This window comes from Dermacentor albipictus, chromosome 1 (assembly GCF_038994185.2).
Source record: "Dermacentor albipictus isolate Rhodes 1998 colony chromosome 1, USDA_Dalb.pri_finalv2, whole genome shotgun sequence".
NCBI lineage: Eukaryota > Metazoa > Arthropoda > Arachnida > Ixodida > Ixodidae > Dermacentor > Dermacentor albipictus.
The window spans coordinates 68,299,110-68,319,531 of record NC_091821.1 but is presented as its reverse complement, the minus strand read 5'-3'; the positions used below and the strand labels follow the sequence as shown (position 1 = coordinate 68,319,531).

Here is a 20,422-nt window from a genome sequence, read left to right as displayed (position 1 = left end):
TGTGCAAACAGCAAATCAGCTCTGACACGCGTTTCTTACCAGACGGCAGTGCCGTAAGGTTCACGTCTGCCACGGATTTTTTTTAAAATTTTATAATTGCCCACCAGCGATCACTTTTCTTACGCAGACCTCCTGAGAGTTTTCGTGCGCTGGTGCAGCTGAAGCCCCTTGCTTTTTCTTCACTGCCATGCGTGTGCTTGCGCACCGGTGTTTTAGCACACTCTTGTAATAGATAGCCATAAGGACGACTGTGCAAACGCCTTTGTCGAGGCGGCATAAATGGCACGGTAATATGGTGTTTGCGTGAGTAAATCATCCGTGCCTCCATCGAAAAAAGAAGTCGTCTTCTTGAAGGGTGCCGGCATGTGCGGATAGTGATCGCGATAGTTGCGTGTCTTTCCTTGTGCGTGTATATTCTTATTGGGATAGCAACTATATGGACATTCCAGGTCCATTTCTGCCGTCGGCGTCGGCGTCGCTGTGCGGTTCCGCATAAAGTCCAACGGCGATAAGATCGTCGCCGCGCGCCGTATGCTGTATGTTCGAGTGAAAGCGTGCGCGGGTGAGCCGGCGATCGCAGCTCAATCTCGCTCACGCAAAGGACGCAAGCGGGGAGGAAGCGCGCCTGCTTCCGTCTTGCGCAACACTTTGTGCGGAGGCTAGGGAGGGGGCGACTTCTGCGCGGGGCCGCGACTTCACAATTGCTAGTAAGTACAGCGGGCGTGGCATTTGCGGTGGCGCCGGACGTTTGTGCGCATGCCTGAGTAAGAGCGGGTGCGAGGCAGAAAATGAGGGGGCTTTTGCTCCTTGAATCTCCGACTCTGCCTAGGCCGCACGGAGGAGTTTCTTTGCGCGTGTTATATGCGTTTGTCCCTAGGTGTGCCGGCATTGCGGAGCGGGGCCGAGTTTGTTCACGCTCAGGCGCTAGCTGCCGGCGCGGTGAAACAGGTAAAGCAGCGGGCACTGGCGCCCCATTTGGCGATCGATGTGTTGGACAGAGATTCTCGCACCTGCGGCTTTCGTGCTAAGTAAGTCGTGCCGGATCATTCCTCAATTTCTCGCTCCTTACGGCGATGTACTTTAAGAATAACATCTCAGATATTTCCGTGGGAGCAGTAGGGACCTGGGTAAAGGCCGGGCCGCATATATTCAACATCTAGAAGGCAGCACACCTTAGCAACCATTGTTGAACGCGAGTGGCTGAAAGGCCGCCGGTGACGCTCGACGCCCCTGCAAGCGCTATGAGAATACATCGCATCCTTCCTAACGCATTTTACGCTAACCTAACGTTAACCTAAGGTAACGATAACGTAACGTAACGAGGCCGAGGCGCAAAGACAATAATCTGTATGACATCTACAACCACTGTGAGAATACGCCGCGTCACCATAATGCCTTTTACGCTAACCTAACCTAACGTTAACCTAACCTAACCTAATGTAAACCTAAGCAAAGGTGGCCGAGATGCAAAGCGCATGGCGTAACCGCTGTGAGAACACGCCGCGCCACCCTAACGCCTATTACGCCTCTAACGTTAACCTAAGCTAACCTAACCTGACCTAACGTAAACGTAACGTAACGTGGCGCAGATGGAAAAACGATAATCCGCATGGCGTACGTAACCACTGTGAGAATACGCCGCACCACCCTAAAGCCTTTTACGCTAACCGAACCTAAACTAACATAACCTAACGGTGGCGAGATGCAAAATCAATAATCCTGACGGCGTGACATCAAGCAATCGCGTTCAAGCATGGTTGTAAGTGGCTGTGCGTTTATTTCACTCAAAAGGGACCACTCAAAAATACCCCTGAAAAGTCGCGGACAGCGGCATACGAAAAACCTGCCCAGAGCGAAGGTACTGCTCCAGGAGAGCAGGTCCACCTCTATACTATGGACCTGAATGCTCCCCCAGGAAAATCAGCATTTTTTTTTTATTTAAGGTAGAGCGCCGTAAGACGCGACGAAGTTATAATGTGGCATGATTGACCCCGCACCAGCGCCGTATGCGCGAGAAAGTCTGTCCAACGCACCTTGAGACACACCGATCACCAAATTGGATGTCCGTGCGCACTGCTTCACCTGTTTCACCGTGCCGGCAGCCAGCGTCGGAGGGCAAAGAAGCTCGACCCCACTCCGCAATACCGGCACGCCTAGGGGACAAACACATACAACACGAGCAAAGAAATTTCTCCTCAGTAGTGCCTATAGGCGAAGTCAGATATCCAAGGAGCAAAAGCACCCAGATTTTCTCTCTCGCACCCGCTCTTACTCGCGCCTGCGCAGAAAGGTCGGGAGCCTCGGGGAAATGTCACGACCCGCTTTACTTAGTAGCAATTAAAAAAATGCCTCCGAGCAGATACAGCGGCCCGCCATCTGCGCCGGGTACGGAGTCCGCGCTGCGCTGTGTTTTCGCGCCTTCGTTCGCGTTGATGCGAGCGGTAGCACGGAGGTCGATTCGCTCGCTGCTGCTGCCGCGTTTTCTCACTGCAGCGTTTTGACAGCGAGCTTCCGCGGTCGCCGAGTGAGATACGTGTTCATGTTTGCTTGTGCGTGCGTGACACAATGCTTGTTAATTTAGTTAGTATGCCTATGTTAACAAGTTTATACGGCCGATAAAACTGCTATCCTTACTTCGTATAGCTGTCCACTAATTTGTTATCGCAATCGATGCTTCTCCTTTCGAGCGAAACTGAGACTTCTTTTCATTCCCCCGCCCACTTTTTTTTCTGCTTACGCTATGTATAGCTTCCTGCGCTCACTTTATTTTCGCTCTGTTCTTTTTCATTTGGCCTGCTGAGCTTTCTTTTTCAACCTGTACAAATCATATCACAACAAATCTCATTTGGAAGTTAGCACACGCGCTTTCTTCCTGTGTTCTCATTTGATGCTCCGCCTTGAACGTGCCTGCAACAAAAATAATAGAATACCAAGTATCCCAATCTGCCGCCCTTCACAGTTACTTCTTGAAGCTTTCAAAACAACACCCAATATGTCTTTTCTAGCTAAAAACACCCGCGTAATCATGACACATTATTATTATTATTATTATTATTATTATTATTATTATTATTATTATTATTATTATTATTATTATTATTATTATTATTATTATTATTATTATTATTTGTCTTTTTTTTGCGCTTCAAGTACGCGTCCTCGTTACATGTCCCTAGAAACATACCTGTCGGCGCTCAACTAGCGCAGTCTCCGAATCAATCAAACCCTCCGGACAAGCGGCAAGCGTGTGTCGGACGACAAAAGAGGGGGCAGCGGGGCTGCAGGGCAGGCGCGCGTGTGCGAAACCGGCGGTGTCGGGAAGACCTTACGAGAAAGGTCTGGCCACACTGAGTGGGAAGGTGGCGAGCTCGCTTCGGATAGAATGGGGACCCTGCCACTTGGTATGCCACCACCGCGCCCAACTGTTTCCCCCAGGGACTGCTTAATAAGGCGTCTGCAAAAGCGTTAGGCGGCCGCCGCCTTTAAATGACGAGCAAGGAAGCGAGGATTAGTGGGGCGAGGGGGGGGGAGGGGGAGCAGCACTACTCTGGGGAAGCAACTCCGTGGCTAGCGCGTCCCGCGTGCGCGGAGAGCTCGAACGCGGCTGCCGTCGCGCAGCTCCCTGCCCGGGACGCTCCCCGTTCTCCCATTAGCCGAGCAAAAGATGCGACACAAGCCGAGCCAAGCCGGGAGTGATTTGGTGCGCGCGGCTGGCCCCCTCTATTTCCGTCGTTTGAATTATTTAGCTCGGCCAGCGCGGCACATTCACTTCCGTCCCTCCACCCTTACACCCGCTACTCCGTGCAGTCGCTCCCAGCAACATCTTTGCTATAGACCGCCTAACGCACGCGACAGGGGCTGCGTCTCCTTGGAGGTACGACCGTGTCTCGCTTACGGATATGTTGTGTGTGTCCCGGCGCTCCACACTGTGCGCTATGTAACGTGAGAGTCTGGCCAATATCACGTTTCCGGTTGTCTTCTTTTTTTTTTCGTCTTCCTTTATTTGCGGCTTTTGTTTCACACTGTATAAACGTAGCGAAAGCCCGATCAATATTTACTAAAGAAAGAGCGCTTCAATAACGCATGAATCAAATTTCCAAAAGTTTATTAGTCAGCTCACGACCAAGGAGAAAGGAAGGAAAAAATTGTGGTAACGTACTATACTTGTTGCAGCTCTTACATACTGCACAGAGAGCCTGCGCCAATAATAATTAGAAACCGGGAGAACGCCTGGTCATTTAATTATAATAAATCAACGTCACTCAATCCCGCCACTAGTTCCCTGTGCCCTATCTCGACTCCTCACCTGTTTCGCAGCATGTGTACGACCTATAGCAGCCACTTTGTCCGCACAGGTGGACGGCGCTGGCGTTTGCTGCCAATCCGCACGCGGCCGTATCGGCAGATCATTTCGAATATATCGCAGCAGCTGAATGCGCAGCTTCGCAGCTACGAGCTCCCACCGCGCCCTCGAAACAAGTTATTCCCTTGGCAACACTGCCGAATTGCTTAGTTGCGAGGGTTAACTCTTGAGGTTGCATGTACATGCAATTGTACGTGTACATGTTGCTTGTACAACTCTACGTCGCAGTTGAAGAAGCTACCCACCGCTCTGGTCCTACAGCAGTGGGTGGAGTTTTTGCCCACTCCACTAATCGCGAGTCTTTCTCAATTCCTAGAAGCCGCTGAATTAACTTCCAGTTTGTTACTTGTCGTGTTGTTTTCGCACTAATGCGATCTGAGCATGAATGACGATACCTCAGGGCATTTTTTCGACGTTTTCCTCTCTCTCTCTTTCTCTCTCTCTCTCTCTCTTTTGAATTAGTGCACCCTTGGGTGACTGTTCTTTTTTTTCTGTTCCTACTGACCTGCCCTATTATTTGCCGTTGTCTTACTTTGGTCTTTAGGATCGTGTCATGTTTATTTCTTCTCTATTTATTTCTTTTCTCCCTATCTTTCTTTTTTATGTTTCCAGCCCCTCCTGGCAGCCGTTTGTGCCTCTACCAGCGGTAGTTGTCAGCCTGCTCATGTTCTTAGTGTCCATTCTGCATGTACGTCTCTTTGATTCCAAACGCAGTATTATTATTATTATTATTATTATTATTATTATTATTATTATTATTATTATTATTACTATTATTATTATTATTATTATTATTATTATTATTATTATTATTATTATTATTATTATTATTATTATTATTATTATTATTATTATTATTATTATTATTATTATTATTATTAAACCTATCCTATATACCCTTATGCACGTTGTGCTCACATATGCGCGCCAATTTCTGGGTAATGTAACCACACTGCGATGCTTGACGCATTGGTTGCAGCACATTCAAGCCTGGTAAAACTGGGAGGTGCAGACCAATAATACTTTCAATAACTTGCCTATAGTCTCATAATCAGTTAATGTATATTCACGTGCACGGTCTGACGAGTGCGCCAGTACCAAAACCAATACGCGGCTCCTGAGCGCTATAACAAAGACTATTATTATTATTATTATTATTATTATTATTAGTAGTAGTAGTAGTAGTAGTAGTAGTAGTAGTAGTAGTAGTAGTAGTAGTAGTAGTAGTAGTAGTAGTAGTAGTAGTAGTAGTAATTCTTATCGTCACTACATTATGGCACAGAAAATGAAAGGGCGCTGTGCATGCTGTACGAACGTAACACTTCCAGTCAGCATAAATAAACCTTCCTTCCATTTTCCATTTTAATAGCCTCGCCGACAACATGCGCCACGAATGGCGGCAACAAGAATTCTGTAAGCGACACAGGTGTCACCTTTAGCCCGTTTTCGTGGCGTCTTTTCAACCTTCCTTCACTACGGATGATCGCTGGGCGACACCTCCCTTTTCGTATTACGGTGTCCGGTTCGGTTCCTTTCTCCATCCCCTCTCAGGTGTGCATGAGCCGCTTTCGCCACTTTATATGTATTGCCCCTTAGAAAGCAGTGAATTTCACTCGCCGTGGGTTCAAGGATATTGCTCTTGATTTGCAACGCACTTGGCTTTCTCACGGTTGACCCCCCTCAAGAAAGAGACAAACTCGAGCACCGGTGTCCCGGCTGCGTCCTCTTGTTCGAGCATTGGATGCGGGAACAAGGACGCCGTGGCGTTGTCTACAGCAGCGCAACTATCATCGTCTGGGAGTTGTCCAAAACGCAGGAGCACCGCTCGCGCGAGTCCCGCGCTAGGGCAGGGGCGCACGCACTCACGGCGCCATCGCGTAGTTCAACTCTGCGGCTACCGGCGCATGCATGCGCGGTGTATTGGAAATCGAAGGAGCCGTGCTTCCCCTCGGCTCCCCTGTTGGGTGCACGCTGCGGGCCCGCACTCGCCGGGAACAGCCGTCGACCCGCTTGCGTGAGCGCTCGAGGGAGTGAGTCGCTGTCGAGGTGCGTGTATTTATAGACACGCGATTTGGCAGCCGCATGGACGCATCTCACGTCTACTGCCACGTACGTACTCCTCACGCGGGACGCGCGGGTTTCGGGCGAGAAAAGAGGAACGTCCTATATAGCTTGTCGATCGCGCCGAGGACGTGCTTTTGCATACGGCGTTGCGTGCGCGCGCTTTTCTCGCTTCTCCGGTTTCGGAGGAAGTCTCCAAGTGAATAACATTCAGCGCTAAGTCAAGACTTCTGCGCGTTGCTGTGTTACACCTGTCCAATTCCTGCGGCTTCAATTGCTCCATCGAGGCGTGCAAACTGCCCCACCAAATTGTTACAACTAGCTTGGTATATAGAAAGCATGCATCAAAGCCCTGCATACGAGTGCTTCGAAGTTGGATATATTTTAACTAGTTGAAAATTCTCTGACGGTTTTCACAGGGTCGAAGAAATTTTGAAAATGGGCGCATCAGGTGCTACTGCAATTGTGATAATTATGGAGGTGTATCATGTTCGCGAAGAGCACATATCTTTAGTTTAATATAAATGAAAGCGCCTTGTATAGGACTTCTGTTACAATATCGCAAAGACCGGAAATTTTCAATGCACGAATCACGTTCTTCGTTACTGACCAAGCGCCAGCTAAAATCGCAGCTGGTCAACGAGTCGCTCAGTCATCAGCAAAGCGTCGAACACCCAAAACGTATACTCTCTACAACAGTTCCCGTCGAGTCGCCATTCAATGAATTCCATTTTATTTGCACTTCTGCTACATGACTCACACACAATATGTAGTCTATTGTATATTTTAGATATTTCATCGGGACGGGGTTCTTGCATCACTAATCAATCCGCAACGCGATTGCCACAGAAATAACACATGTTTACGCCAGGCTAACTGAATAATCGCGGGTAGACGCCGCAAGCAGTTGCATCCGGCTGCTCCACAGCACTCGCAAATAGGCAGGGGGTGTGGGGCGTCTAACAACGCATGTTCCGCTCCGTAAAGTCAGAACGATATGTCTGATCAACAGAAAACCATAAAGCGCGTCTAATTTCCTAAATACATACTTACGCGGCATGGCGTCAACCGGCACATTTATATATATCCTCGACCACACCTGGCAGCATGGGAGCAGTGTACAGAGGGCGTTAATTATACCGTAGTCTACCGAAGGCGATATTACAAAGCTTTTGATTAGTAAGAACTGTTTTTATTTTCTATATTTTATAATAATGTGTTCGCTATTGCGACTGGCTGGCGCGTGTTCTTACGAGCTGTTCTAGCGTACAAACTGCTTTGTGAACGCGGATCTTATTTTAAAAGAACCTGTTCTGAGAACGCCTATCCAGGAGACGGTGCCGCTGCTTCTCTTCGATCTCTTCGACCATGGGCTTATATGGCTTCTTGTTTATATAAATGTGAAGAAAGACTCCGCAGTCATCAGGGTGTCCTATTTCAGCGCTTTATGGCGATGTGATAAGGCGTATCTTATCATTTTGCGGTGTCTGACGCGCAGTGCAAGGTGACCCGAGCACGACCTACGAGTTCACAACGCGCTGCCACGATGTGTAGCTTAAATGAATAACGAAAGTAAGGAAGAAGGTGGACACGGTTCACCAATGGAGGCAATGACGATTTATTACAGACGCCCAAGCATTGCTGCGGAAGGGCACCAGTATTTCGGCTGTTAGCTATTGTACAATGACGGACTCGTAAATATGGCTTATTACTGACTGAAAAATGAATCCAGCACTTGAAATATGTTACGTTCCCTGGCTTTGCGAAACGTTAGTGTATATCTTTCACGTACGTACAAGCCTTAAAATTCCCAAATCCATATCATAGCTGCTTTCGAGAAAAATGAAGCATAAAACAACATGGGTTCTATGAAGGGATATACGACACATGAATTGAATCTATAGTTATAATTTTCATTAGGGTATGCCATTTGAATATTCCAAATTTTAATAATCCCATCAAGCCTTTTCGAAGTCAGGACCATTTTTATTCGTTTTCACAAGTAATCGTGTCTGTAGTTAACGGCGTCGGTCAAATCTCTACCTGCGAAAATAAGGGTTGCGGACGTTACTCAGATGAAGCACTCGCCAAGCCTAACACAATCTGAAGGAATAACTGCTATAATACAAGAGAGAACGATGGTGTGAAAGCGAGGAGAGATGGCTATGAGGTAGACGACAGGTAATGCCGGCAGGAACAAAGGACCGTATTTCATAAGATTTTCTTTCTCTGATTCTGTCAATTTGTCATGATTCATTGCGCCACTCGGTGCAGTGGATGATCAGAAATGAATACGATGATAACTGGGGCACGACCTAGTGCGAGCCAATAACGAAAGGTAAAAGTAGCAGAAAACAGAAAGCAGAGGATCGTTGCAAAATACTGCTCAAAGTGCGCAACTAAGGTGAAAGTGAACATAGTATAAAATGGCCAATGAGCGCAAAGCCAACGTCGTAATATCGAAGACGAGGATATGGCCACGACTAAAGAGTCATATAGAGACAAGCTAGCTGAAAACACTCAAACAAAGAGAATATTTCCGTATTTAGAAGGACAAAGTAATTCTACACTGAATATAAGTAGGAACACGATGATGAGGATAAAATAACGATAGATTGACTCACCGACGAAGGACAGCAGTCGAGTAGAGTGAAAGTTATTAAGCGTACTTGGCGCGCCAGCGTTGCGTAACGACGATTTGTCGGCTTTTGTAATTTTAGAATGCAGCTCTTAAGCGCCCGTTCCTGCGGCGAGCGTCGGCGTACCTCGTAACCGAGAAAGCGAGCACAGCAAAGGATGAAAGAGTGAACGCGTAGCGCAGCGGGGGATGGGAGACGGCGATAGCAAAGAGAGCGCGAGAAGGAAAGCGGAGGAGGAGGCTATAGCGAAAGCGTCAGAAGAAAAGCGTAGCGCTGCGCAAGACATGCTCGCGGCGACGATGGCTACGAGATGGCGCCAGAGTAGCGCAGGTCGTCTGTTCACCAGTGACGCCACCGATACCATATATGGAAACAAAGCGCTGCATGAGCGGAGGTCTGTCTGCGGCGGCTGCTGTGAATCGAGCCCACGCGTCACCCACGCGTTGCCTCTCACGATATCCCAATTAGCGAGGCAGTCGCGCTACACTTCGCCCTATTTGCAACGTGCCGCACATGAGAGATTGTCCGCGCCAGCCAATATATCACGAAATAAAAACACGTATAGAGCTGCACTGAAATTTCGCCTTAAGGAGTATAGTAATCGTCGGTGAACTTTTTTCACTTCCGTGGCATACACTTTAGCATTAGACACGCTTCATTCGTGTCACAGTGGGAAGACGAACTGGCATTTTGTAGATCTTGTTTTTCATTTAAGAAAACCGTAAAGCAGCGGAAAGGAAAGCCAGCAGCTATCTGCAGTCGTAACCATCACGCCCCAATATTAATGCGCAGGGAATAGACGGGAAAGATTGCCGAGAAGCATCAGGGTATAGCGTCATGCGAAAGCAAAGTTTCGCAGGATCGTGAGCGAAAGCGCGCAACGAGCGCAAGAAAGAATGCGCGCACACACAAAAAAAGACAATACCAACAAATATTCTGGGGTTTTACGCGCCAGAACTACGATCGTATTATGAGGCACGCCGTATAATGGGGAACTCCGGTATAATTTTGACCACCTGGGATTCTTCTACGTGCGCCCAATGCATGGTACACGATCTTTTTTTTTTTCATTCCGCTTCCATCGGAACGCGGCTGCAGCGGCTGGGATCGAGCTCATGACCTTGTGCTGAGTCGAATTTGTATTGCCTTATGTTGTGATCCAGCGTTCGTAACGAACGGCTACGGCGAACCAAGTCGTAGCCGCGGGCGTTGCGTATTGCACTTTTGAGGAAGAGTACCCTGCTGCCGGCATGCAACATAGTGTTTCCCCCTGGCAGCATTGTTTGTCGATGTCGTGAGAGCAGATTGAAACACTTCATACTCAAGTACTTCAAACGTTGTTTACGTGGTTACATGCTCAAGAAGGATTGCCTTCGGCTGAATGTTAATCGCGACAAATGCTTCGTCGCTTGCTGTGCGCATCGCGGAAGTTCGCGTCACATTCAAAATGCGCAGCCGTAGAGATCGCCATGGGCGGGCAGCTTCCTTTCGTCTAGTTTGGAATCACCGCGTCATAGGTTAGTGCAGCGGTGGATGGCGTACGTGGGCTCGCAAATACAATGGCGCACCGAGGCTATGGTGTATCAGTGGATGTCTACGCGAAAAGGCCGATGCGTTCCCGTTCCCGAGTTACAGAGAGCAACTCCAAAAGGTACTTCGTTAAGCAAAAGTCCCACAATCTCTACTGAGCGTAGTGTTCCGAACAAGGGTAGCAAAAAAGTAGCAACGACAACCATTACTACGTTTTTACTAGATGTTTCTGTCTTACTACATCGAAGTGAAAGAGCAAAAGCGCAGTGCATTGTTGGAAGGAATGCTAAGAGTAAGCTAGCCGCAGCATGTCCTACCGCGTGTGCAAGCCACATATGAGGAACTATATGGCGCGCGCTTCCTTATCACCACCTTGGAACTGCCTCACAACTTTCAACAGCCGACGCAGCGAAAAAAACTTTGCGTGCTTGCGCGTAACCTAAGATCAGATAAAACACATTTATCCGACCTTACAAGTGGACGCCTTCGTACCATAGACCTTGATTTACAGCTCCGTATTCCGTCCGACCTTCCGCAACGTGACTGCACCCTTCTGTCCTATCTATGTCTCGGAGTAGCATTTTCAAATGCGTACTCCTTTGTGACGTCTGCGGGTGCACCGAAACAATCACGCGAAGTGGAACCACAAAGAGTAGCCGTTCTCAGCTACGCTAAACTAGCTGGACATTGTAGGGGTTGGAGGACGGGCTTCGCGGATGAAGACCAAACTTGGGAGGGTTTATTCTACATTATATACAGGGGACGTGAGCGTCAAGTACCAGTCGTACAGTCATTACGGGCCGGCAGCAACTCGGACGCTGCGGCCCGCGGCAAGAAGTTCGAGAGAGGTGAATCAGGGAATCAGGGCATGTCCCAGAATCCTCAGGTCTCTCTGGAAGGCTTCTTATAAACCCTTCGAGCACTGTAAGTCACGTCATGTTTGACCAATGGGAGAGTCCGCTCCGATGACGCCACTTTCAGCCAATGGTAGGCGCCCGTGTCGCGGTGTCACACCTGGCGGCTCTCTGTGGTCTTGCCTCGCAGACTGGCAATGCACTTCTAACGAGGAGAAGGGGAGGGCTGCTCATGCTCCATTGTCGGAGGCCCACCTGCTAATCCCGGCGGCGCACGACCTGGGGGCCGCAAACTTGTTTGCACGTGTCTCCTCTGGAATGCGCTTTCCTGCTTCTGCATTCCTCAGTTAGCTGTGCTGCAATCCGATGTGGTTTGGGGAACTCGAAGTAATCGCAGGAAACAGCTCCATATCTAACAACATGCGCCCACTCACGGACAGTGTGGACTATGTGTCGCCGTCACAGACTGTGCGGCAGCCCCCCCTCCCCCCCCCGTATCGAGGCAGTTCTGTATTGTGTTCTTCTTTTTCTCTTATCTTTCGCATCGCTTTCACCCCCTTCCCCATTAGAGGGTAGCCGTAAATTATGGGAACACTCAAGGAGAATGTTTGAAAGAACAGGTCAGTCACTCTACCGAGAGAGGAAGAACAATTGATAATTCATAAAGAGACTGTAACTAAAACACGGGTATTTGACGTAGTAATTCTGCGGAAGCTCGTCAAACACTTGCCTTTGCATCGTGTGTTGTCGACAAATTCGACTTCGCCCTGCGATCTGCTAGCCGCCTGGTTGGCTCAGATGGTAGAGCGGCTGCTCCGGAAAGGCGGTGGTCCCGGGTTCGAGTCCCGGACCAAGACGAATTTTTCTTCAACTCTGAGGCTTTTCTTTCGAGGAACCCGTATGGGTTTCCTTTGTAGCAATTGCTACGAACGGGTGGATGTCTGATTTTCCCTTTATAATTACTTCTCTCCACCTTGCGGGCTTCCGCAGAACTACTACGTCAAACACTTGCCTTTGCTTCGTGTGTTGTCGGCAAATTCGACTTCGCCCTGCCATCTGCTAGCCGCCTGTATGGCTCAGATTGTAGAGCGGCTGCCCCGGAAAGGTGGTGGTCCCGGGTTCGAGTCCCGGACCAGGACGAATTTTTCTTCAACTCTGAGGCTTTTCTTTCGAGGAACCCGTATGGGTTTCCTTTGTAGCAATTGCTACGAACGGGTGGATGTCTGATTTTCCTTTTATAAAAAAATTGGAGGACGCTTAAGCTTCGCCTTCAAGAGTGGGACGCGACAGCGTTCCCGTCGACCCGCCAAGGGGTATAAGACAATGCGCTACGGCACAGCGATCACTTACGATGCGCCCCGCATCGGACTTAGCGCCCACCTATCACGCGGTGAGCGTCGAGCAACGCAGCGTTCGGCGCGGCAACGAAACGTGCGCCTGAGCGAACGGAACGAACCAAAGAACTCGGTGTCTCGGAGGGGAAACGATCTACGCCAGCCAAACGTCGTGATCGGCACGGGCAGAGAGATAGATAGTAATCTAAACCGGGAGCACGGCGAAGCGTCGTCAGGGGAGAGGGAGTCCCGCGACGCGCCTGGCAGCGGTCCCAATGCGCGCGCGGCGCGCCTCCTGTCGGGGCAGCGCCGTACATTGAGAGGAGGGGGTCTTCTGTGTTTGCCGCAAGATGGCTCTGCGTGTGCGGAAAGCGCAGAAGAAATGCAGCGGAAACGCACTTCGCAACTCGTGTAATTGTGACTTCTGTACGGTACATGTTCATAATTACCGATATACACCGCAGTATAACTTTCCACGGCTCGTTTCGAAGGCTACACCGCATTCACTAGAGGCGCGTTTGCACCGATTGGAAGCATCCAAGTCGTGGCTGAGTGGTAGCGTCTCCGTCTCACACTCCGAAGACCCTGGTTCGATTCCCACCGGGTCAATCTTGGAAGTTGCTTTTTATTTATGAAGCGCCTGCCGTGATTTATCGCTCACGGTCAACGCCGCAAACGCCGACGCCGACACCGACGCCGACGACACCGGCTTTTCTGCGACACGAGCTCCTTAACGCTATCGCGTTAAAACACGGGTAGTCACGACACCTGCCCGCCGCGGTAGTTCAGTGGCGATGGCGTTTCGCAGCTCAGCTCGAAGCCGCCGTTTCAAATCTAAGCCATTGCGACCACACTGCACTGGAGTAGATCACAAATACACCTGTGTGTTCATATTTAAATGAATGTTAAAGAGCCCCGGGTAAGCATGCCATTCCTGCCGCCAACGTACACTATTTATCAACAGTATTTCTCCAGATTTCAGATACCTGTAAATCCAAATATTTCTGTAGTTCGGCCATGACGCCTGGGATGTGAACAGTTGTTTACTTTATTTATTTATTGCTAGATCGACAATAGGCATAGACCTCTCATATACGTAAACGTCACGGTGGTATGGGAGAGACTGAATGAAAGAATGATAATCAATTAAGAGCAGCTTGAGTGCCTAGAAGTTACAATAAAGCTCCTCATTTGAGGAAGCATAAGAAAATCAGCAGACTTCAGACATTCCTCCATCGCTGAACTCATTTACTGCGACAGAAGCGGGCTCTCACAGTGGACACAGCCACCTTCTCAAGAACTACTTCTTTGCGATGCACAGAACGTCGACTTCGTCCGCTATATAGCATTGCCTACTACGTCCCGCGAAATCCATGTGCAGATAGCACCGCCCTCAGGGTCAGCACAGCACTCAACACCTCTCACAAATTTTCAATGGTTAGCGCGTCTTTGTCCCCCCTGCACACTGCCGCAAGAGTTCGATCCGCAGTGGTGATGGCGGGCAAAGGTTCTTCGCCATGCGGCGAGGCTGACGTTGAGGATTAAGAGGTGGCCTGACGACGACGTCACGATAACCACGGCGGCGTATAATGCAAAAGACGGATGGACACGGCAAATACAATTTCGAAGCTTTCACTGCGTAAAATTGGTTTTCAGGGCTCGACGAGGAGATCAGGGAGCCACTACAGTGTGTTGATTACCTACGTTGACTACATCGGATCTCGTCACTTATTGACAAATAACCTGTCTACTTTTTATTCAGCAGTGTTTGCGTTGTCTTTATTATAAACATGGTAAAATGTTCTGCTTTTCTGAATTTTATCAAGGCTTTGAACATGAAAAAGTAATAAAAAAGGCACTTAAAGCGCATCTTGAACTCAAAGGAATTGAACCAGGACGTTCTCGCCAGTATTAGCTGCTAGAGAGAAATAAAAGTACCTATATCCGCGGGAAGAGTGCGCAATGCGGCACGTTACTGAATTACGTCATTGGCGTGGTGTTTCGAAGCTATGAAGCAAACAGGACCGGGCCATTAGGCATCCAGTTGTGTGTTTTCTTTTTTTTTTCTCCTCGCCATCAAGCCATTCCACTCATCTGAACAAATGCTGAAAGGTTTCCGTGAAGGTCAGTCGAATTTAATTAGCCTACGCCTGTGGGTGTCCATACAATTAAATGCAGTATCTTTTCTGTCATATTCTGAAATAATATAAAATAAAACTGAAAGAAAAATATTGCACTTTCAATAACTCATATATTGTTACGCCTGAAGCTACGCCTGAGCTATGAGAAAGATTGTACTATATAGGACTAGTATGCACTGGGCTGGGCCCCTGGTACGTGTTGACCCCCGATCGAGGTTCCATAATTTGCACCAGAACCGGGTACATGTATGGCCGAATTTTCTTTATTTTGATTCATTTATTTTGCCTTCGTCCTGTCCAAACACGATCGCGGCGGTCGGAAATCCCAACCCATGAATTCGTTCTTACTACCAAAAATTTAACATCCACGGAGACACCTCAGCGGGTACTATACTACACAATAAGCAGCCTCCAAGAACCATTATATAGCGTGCCTAATGTCCTAAAGTTCGTACTGTGGCAATAACTTAAATACGTTTACAACATAGCCCACTGCACTGCGTCAAAGATAAACCACATTTCAATTAATACACAAAAAATTACTGGTCAGCAATCATCAGCCAAGATTTGGGATGTGCCAAGGTGATTCATGTGCTTTATTCGCTGTGAAGATATTCGCCTGGTTAAAAATGACGGCGAAAATGTATTATTCAGTGCGCTGGTACGCAAACTGACGGGTTGCATACAATGGCACGTATAATATGGAAAGTATTGAAGCTCCGGGGCTCACGAAGCGTGATTAGGCTGAAGATGTCAGACTGTAGCAGTTTTAATTTTTTATTGGGATGTACGATTTCATCCTGACGTGAGATTTCAAAGAGCTTCGTCTATGCTTGCGTCCCGGTAAGGTGTTAATAAAAGGAAAGAAGCTCCGTGTAAATGGTTCAGTTATAGTCTGCCTATCAGGACACGTGTTGCACTGTATGTGATGGTGACACACTCCTCATTGTAGTAGAATAAGCAGACTTCTACTAATACACTGCGCTACAGTAGTGGTAAAGCCTTCAGATCGCCACTTCTAAGCAAAGCTATCGTGTTTCGAGGTGCGTCTTTTTGGCGTTCTGATGCAAAGATTTCCAGGGAAGAAAGTTGTCACACAAATGTAACTACGGTCACAACTAAGTGGCTTCATGGAAACAATCGGAATCGTCACCACCACTTTGTTGCAAATATGATTAATGCGCCTCTCTTTGATAACAACAAAACCATTGACAGAAATTAAAGATAAATTATGGGGTTTTACGTGCCAAAACCACGATCTGATTATGAGGCACGCCGTAGTGGGGGACTCCGGAAATTTGGACCACCTGGGGCTCTTTAGCGTGCAGCTAAATCTGAGTACGCAGGTGTTTTCGCATTTCGCCCCCATCAAAATGCGGCTGCCGTGGCCGGGATTTGATCTCGCGACCTAATGCTTAGCAGTCCAACACCATAGCCACTAAGCAACCGCGGCGGGTTCATTCACAAAAATGACCACATCGTCGCACAAACATTATTGTTATACAGCGCCGGTGCTGCTCCAAGATGAATATTCCGAAAAAAGCCGCGATAAAACTGCAAGAATGCAGGTGCAACTGAAATTTCAGTGATGCGTGGAATTTTATTATCTTATTCATTGTGTGATCAGATTATTTGCTGTCATATAAGCTACTTATTGTCAATGGGATACTTGGAGAGCCGTCATGTATCAACGCTGAAAAGGCGCGTCGGGCTTTTGGAATCGTATATGTGTATTGATTGCCGCTGAGTGTACGTTCCTGCTCGTAGCTAGGTCTTTGTTTTTAAAGTTACTATAAGGTAACTCAGTTTCTTGTCGAACAGATATCGCGTCGTGGCGCTTTGGTAGGCAATCTGTGATGGCCGTCTTCTAGGCGCAGTCATGTTGTTCGCAACAGGCAAGAGGGTGATGCGCCCTCGACTTGTAGGCCCAAGAGAGCTTCCTGAGTTAGCGAGTCTTTAATGTTGACCTTTCTCATCTTTCAGAAATATCCTTTGGTGCAAACAAGAACCTCTGTGCCAGGGTCACTAAAACGGACCACAGCTTTCCAGATATTGAAAAGGAACGGAACTCTAAATGACATGTCGTTCCCCGTTTCCTCGGGTACCTGTAAAGGGGCATATACTAGAGGTCTACCCGGTCGCTCGTCCCCATGGAACAGGTGACACGGACGTGACGCCAGTTCATGGAAGATGCCTGGTATCGACGACTGTGGAACCCGTAGACGCCACACATCCTCCACGGCCTGACCCGTCTTTCAGTAAGGTCGGGAAAGCGTCCTGCGATATCTCGGTCGTCGTCTCTCAGATGGTTGAGCCACTCTTGCGCCTTACTGCTTGTCGCCTCGGCTTTTCTCTGGGCCTTTGCATGGAGCTCAGAGAAAGTATATGACGGAGGCGCAGTGCTCTTTCGGACTGTAATCAAAACCGTTTGCACGTATTATTTGCCTTGCTTAAGGTGTTTGTGTCTCCTTTTATTTATTGCGATGGCGAGAATGAGCGTTACACCTCGAACGATACTTCACACGAATATATACATTCTGTGCACAGAATGTATATATTCGTGTGAAGCAACGCATGCGTTGCAGCATTAAAGTTGAAGACTCTTCAGAAAGGTTGTTATTGTAACTGGTTGGGCCAATAGTTGCCGTTTCACAGCTGCTCAAGTAGTAGCACAGACCGTAATCGAAATCAGCACATCAAGCGGTCCGACATTGTACTTTCATTTCCCTAACTGTGTTTCCTGTGTAACCTAACTTACACGTGTAAGTTAGGTTACACAGGAAAGAATATTTAATGAATGCCTTTATGATCAAAAGGTCCCTTGCAGACATCGCGTTTACCGCACTCTCTTGTTAACTAATTCAAAGCACGAAAGCTGTACTTTGAATTCATCCTCAGCCGAAAAACCTATTTGCTTTTATGAGTCAGACGCCGCAGCGTTACTTTTCTTTTTCAGCTTGCATGAAAACAGGGCCCTTATTACGTATTATTGTGCCCCTGAAGAGCAATTTGGCTTCCTCTTATAGCTTTTGCGTTTGCATGTTTTTGAGACAGTGTATTCGCAGACCCAACCAGAGTGAAGCTGGTATGAGGATCAGACGACTTTTTTTCTGGTTGTTATTTCACGGTTTGCAACAGGATTGCAATGTTTAGTTATTAATCACGGAAAGTGCTATCATACAGTATCACGGCTGATGTGGCACTCAGGTGACCTTGAATAACTACCGACTCGTATCATATTATGATGCACGACCATGTTCCGTTGTTTGGCTGTGAGCGTGAGTAGTAATCATATTTACTACTTTCAAGTTTGCGTTGATAATCCGCTTAGAAAGGTGCTTACCTAAATTGCAACATTGATGCCAATAATCTGGTCTTATTCCCACCGATTATACGCTACGAAGCCTTAATGGTACGTAATCACAAGAGCTTCCGCCGTAGTCAAAGCATTTCAAGGTTATTAACGTGCATAAATAAACATCTATATAATAGTGGTTACGTTCGTGTGTTCTGTAAAACACGCGAGGCAGCATTGGCCCCTCCACCCCCTCTCCCCACGCCTTCACCATAACTCCATCAAGCTACATACAGAAAGAGTCTGTGCAGTCTCTTTCTATATGCCGCCAGGATCTGGTGGGAAACCACTTTTGGCCAACTATTAGGCTCTGCTGAGAGAACAAAGCACAAGTGAAAGATGACTTCAGTGACGATAAGTACTCCAAGGAAGCATGCATTCACTATCGTATATGCGTTTTTTATTTGCTTTTGTTAAATGTTGATGCAAACGAAACAAAGGTAAGGATTACTTCTGCATTAAGGAATAGCGTTACGCAAACATCAGATGGTATCTATGCGCCATGTGAACTTACCAAGGCAGGGTGAATAGCTCCTTGCTACGTTTATCGTCATGTCTTTTTCAGTTGGCAGCCTATTTTGGGAGCTAAAACGAATACTGCCGCATTGTTACAAACATAAATGTGCTCAAGAAGCAGAAATCAGGAACATTTGCTGACCCCATAAAGACCACTATAAGGATATAAAGGTTGTTATAGTTTCTTCACGCCTTCATTACTGTTTGGTATATAGATATAGGTCCCACGATGTGACTTCACCAAGTTGTGCAGTCGATACTGCCACTGCAGCCATTGTATCTCTGTATCATTTATACTCGCCAAGCATGCAAAACAACGCGATTTAATGAATTTCCATAGCGCGTTTCCGTTTTGGCGCATTCTGACACAGTGTTTCAAGTACGCGTCGAGGAGCCCAGCGATAGTCCGCAGTAACGCGCGGGAAAAAAGCCAGCATGCCCCGGGACAACTCTGAAAGCTACCGAAGACACTGACTAAAGCAAAAGCGCAGCCGAAAGTGGTGCGGACAATTAAGCAAGCGCATGTGTAGAAAATAGCGTCACTCACCTGGACAGCGAGAAAGCTCCCGTCTGGAACCGCCGGCCGCTTTCTGAGGCGCTTTCGAGCGGCGTTCGTGGACGGCTGGCCTGGTTGCGAGCGAGCACCCGCGGAGGGAATTTCGGGAAGACAAGAAGGAGGGCGAAGCATTCAGCCTTCTCGCTCTTTGTCCTCAGTTTCCTCAAGACGACATACACTCCCTATCCGTCACCCCCACCACCACCCCCTCCCACGCAACCAACCTTCTGAAGTGTCCCGCTTTCCTACATCCCTCTGCCTTCTGTTCCTCTGCCTGTCGGCGGCAATTTCGTCCAGAGGAAAAAAAGGTGGGGGAAAGCGCCCACCGAAGAAAGGGGAATGGCGGGAGAAGTGCACACGTCACGACTCGTCCCCAATGGGGAGAGCCAATGGCGAGCTGCCGGGTCGCAGGTGAGAGAGAGACGCGCCACTATTGGTCCGCCGACGGTGCTCACCTGCTCCCGTTCCCGCCAGTGGGGAACTCGGCCGCGCCCTTTCTCGCGCGCCACTTCGTCTTTTTTTTCCCCTCCCAATTCTGTTGCGCGTTTTCCTCTCTCTGGACCGTAGCGTTCGCACTATTTTGCGGCGGCCTTCTCTGGTGCGCGCGCGCGAAAATTTTGGCACCATCGGAGGAGGCGGGGTTGCCACGCGCACGCTGTGGTGGTAGCGGTGGTGCGGGGGTTATGTCAAAGAAATAAAGAAGGAATGTTCAAAGAAGGAAACGTCAGACATTTCAAGGAGGATGGAGGCAAAACAGCAGAGGGCAGACACCGCCGACAAAACGCCAGCGGGCCTGGCTCGGTCGGGGATGAGACAAAGATCAAACGAAAGGCGCTCGAAACAACAAGCGAAAACAGACGAGATACGCAGGAGAAAGAAGCCCTAAAGAAGAGACAGAGTACGACTGTCATGGCTGCTCGTCGATGGAGGAATGCAGACGCTCGCACAATGGCGGCCATCGCGCGTGCGCACATGGACTTCAATCGACAGGAACATTCTTTCTCGTGGAGAAGAGCAGTAAAATTCGGACCGCCTTTGCTGCTTCTTTCCTTTCTGGCGGGAAACTATTGTGT

At 48.3% G+C, this 20,422-nt stretch overlaps 1 protein-coding gene across 1 annotated transcript in view; it reads right to left on the bottom strand.

Annotated features, from left to right (window-relative positions):
- Positions 1-19,366, bottom strand: part of VAChT (Vesicular acetylcholine transporter) — a 57,607-nt gene extending 38,241 nt beyond the window's left edge. Inside the window, exon 1 of the mRNA XM_065438315.2 lies at positions 19,341-19,366. The gene's annotated coding sequence lies outside the window, so the exon portion shown is untranslated. The remainder of the gene's footprint in view (positions 1-19,340) is intronic.
- Between the last annotated feature and the right edge of the window lie 1,056 nt (positions 19,367-20,422).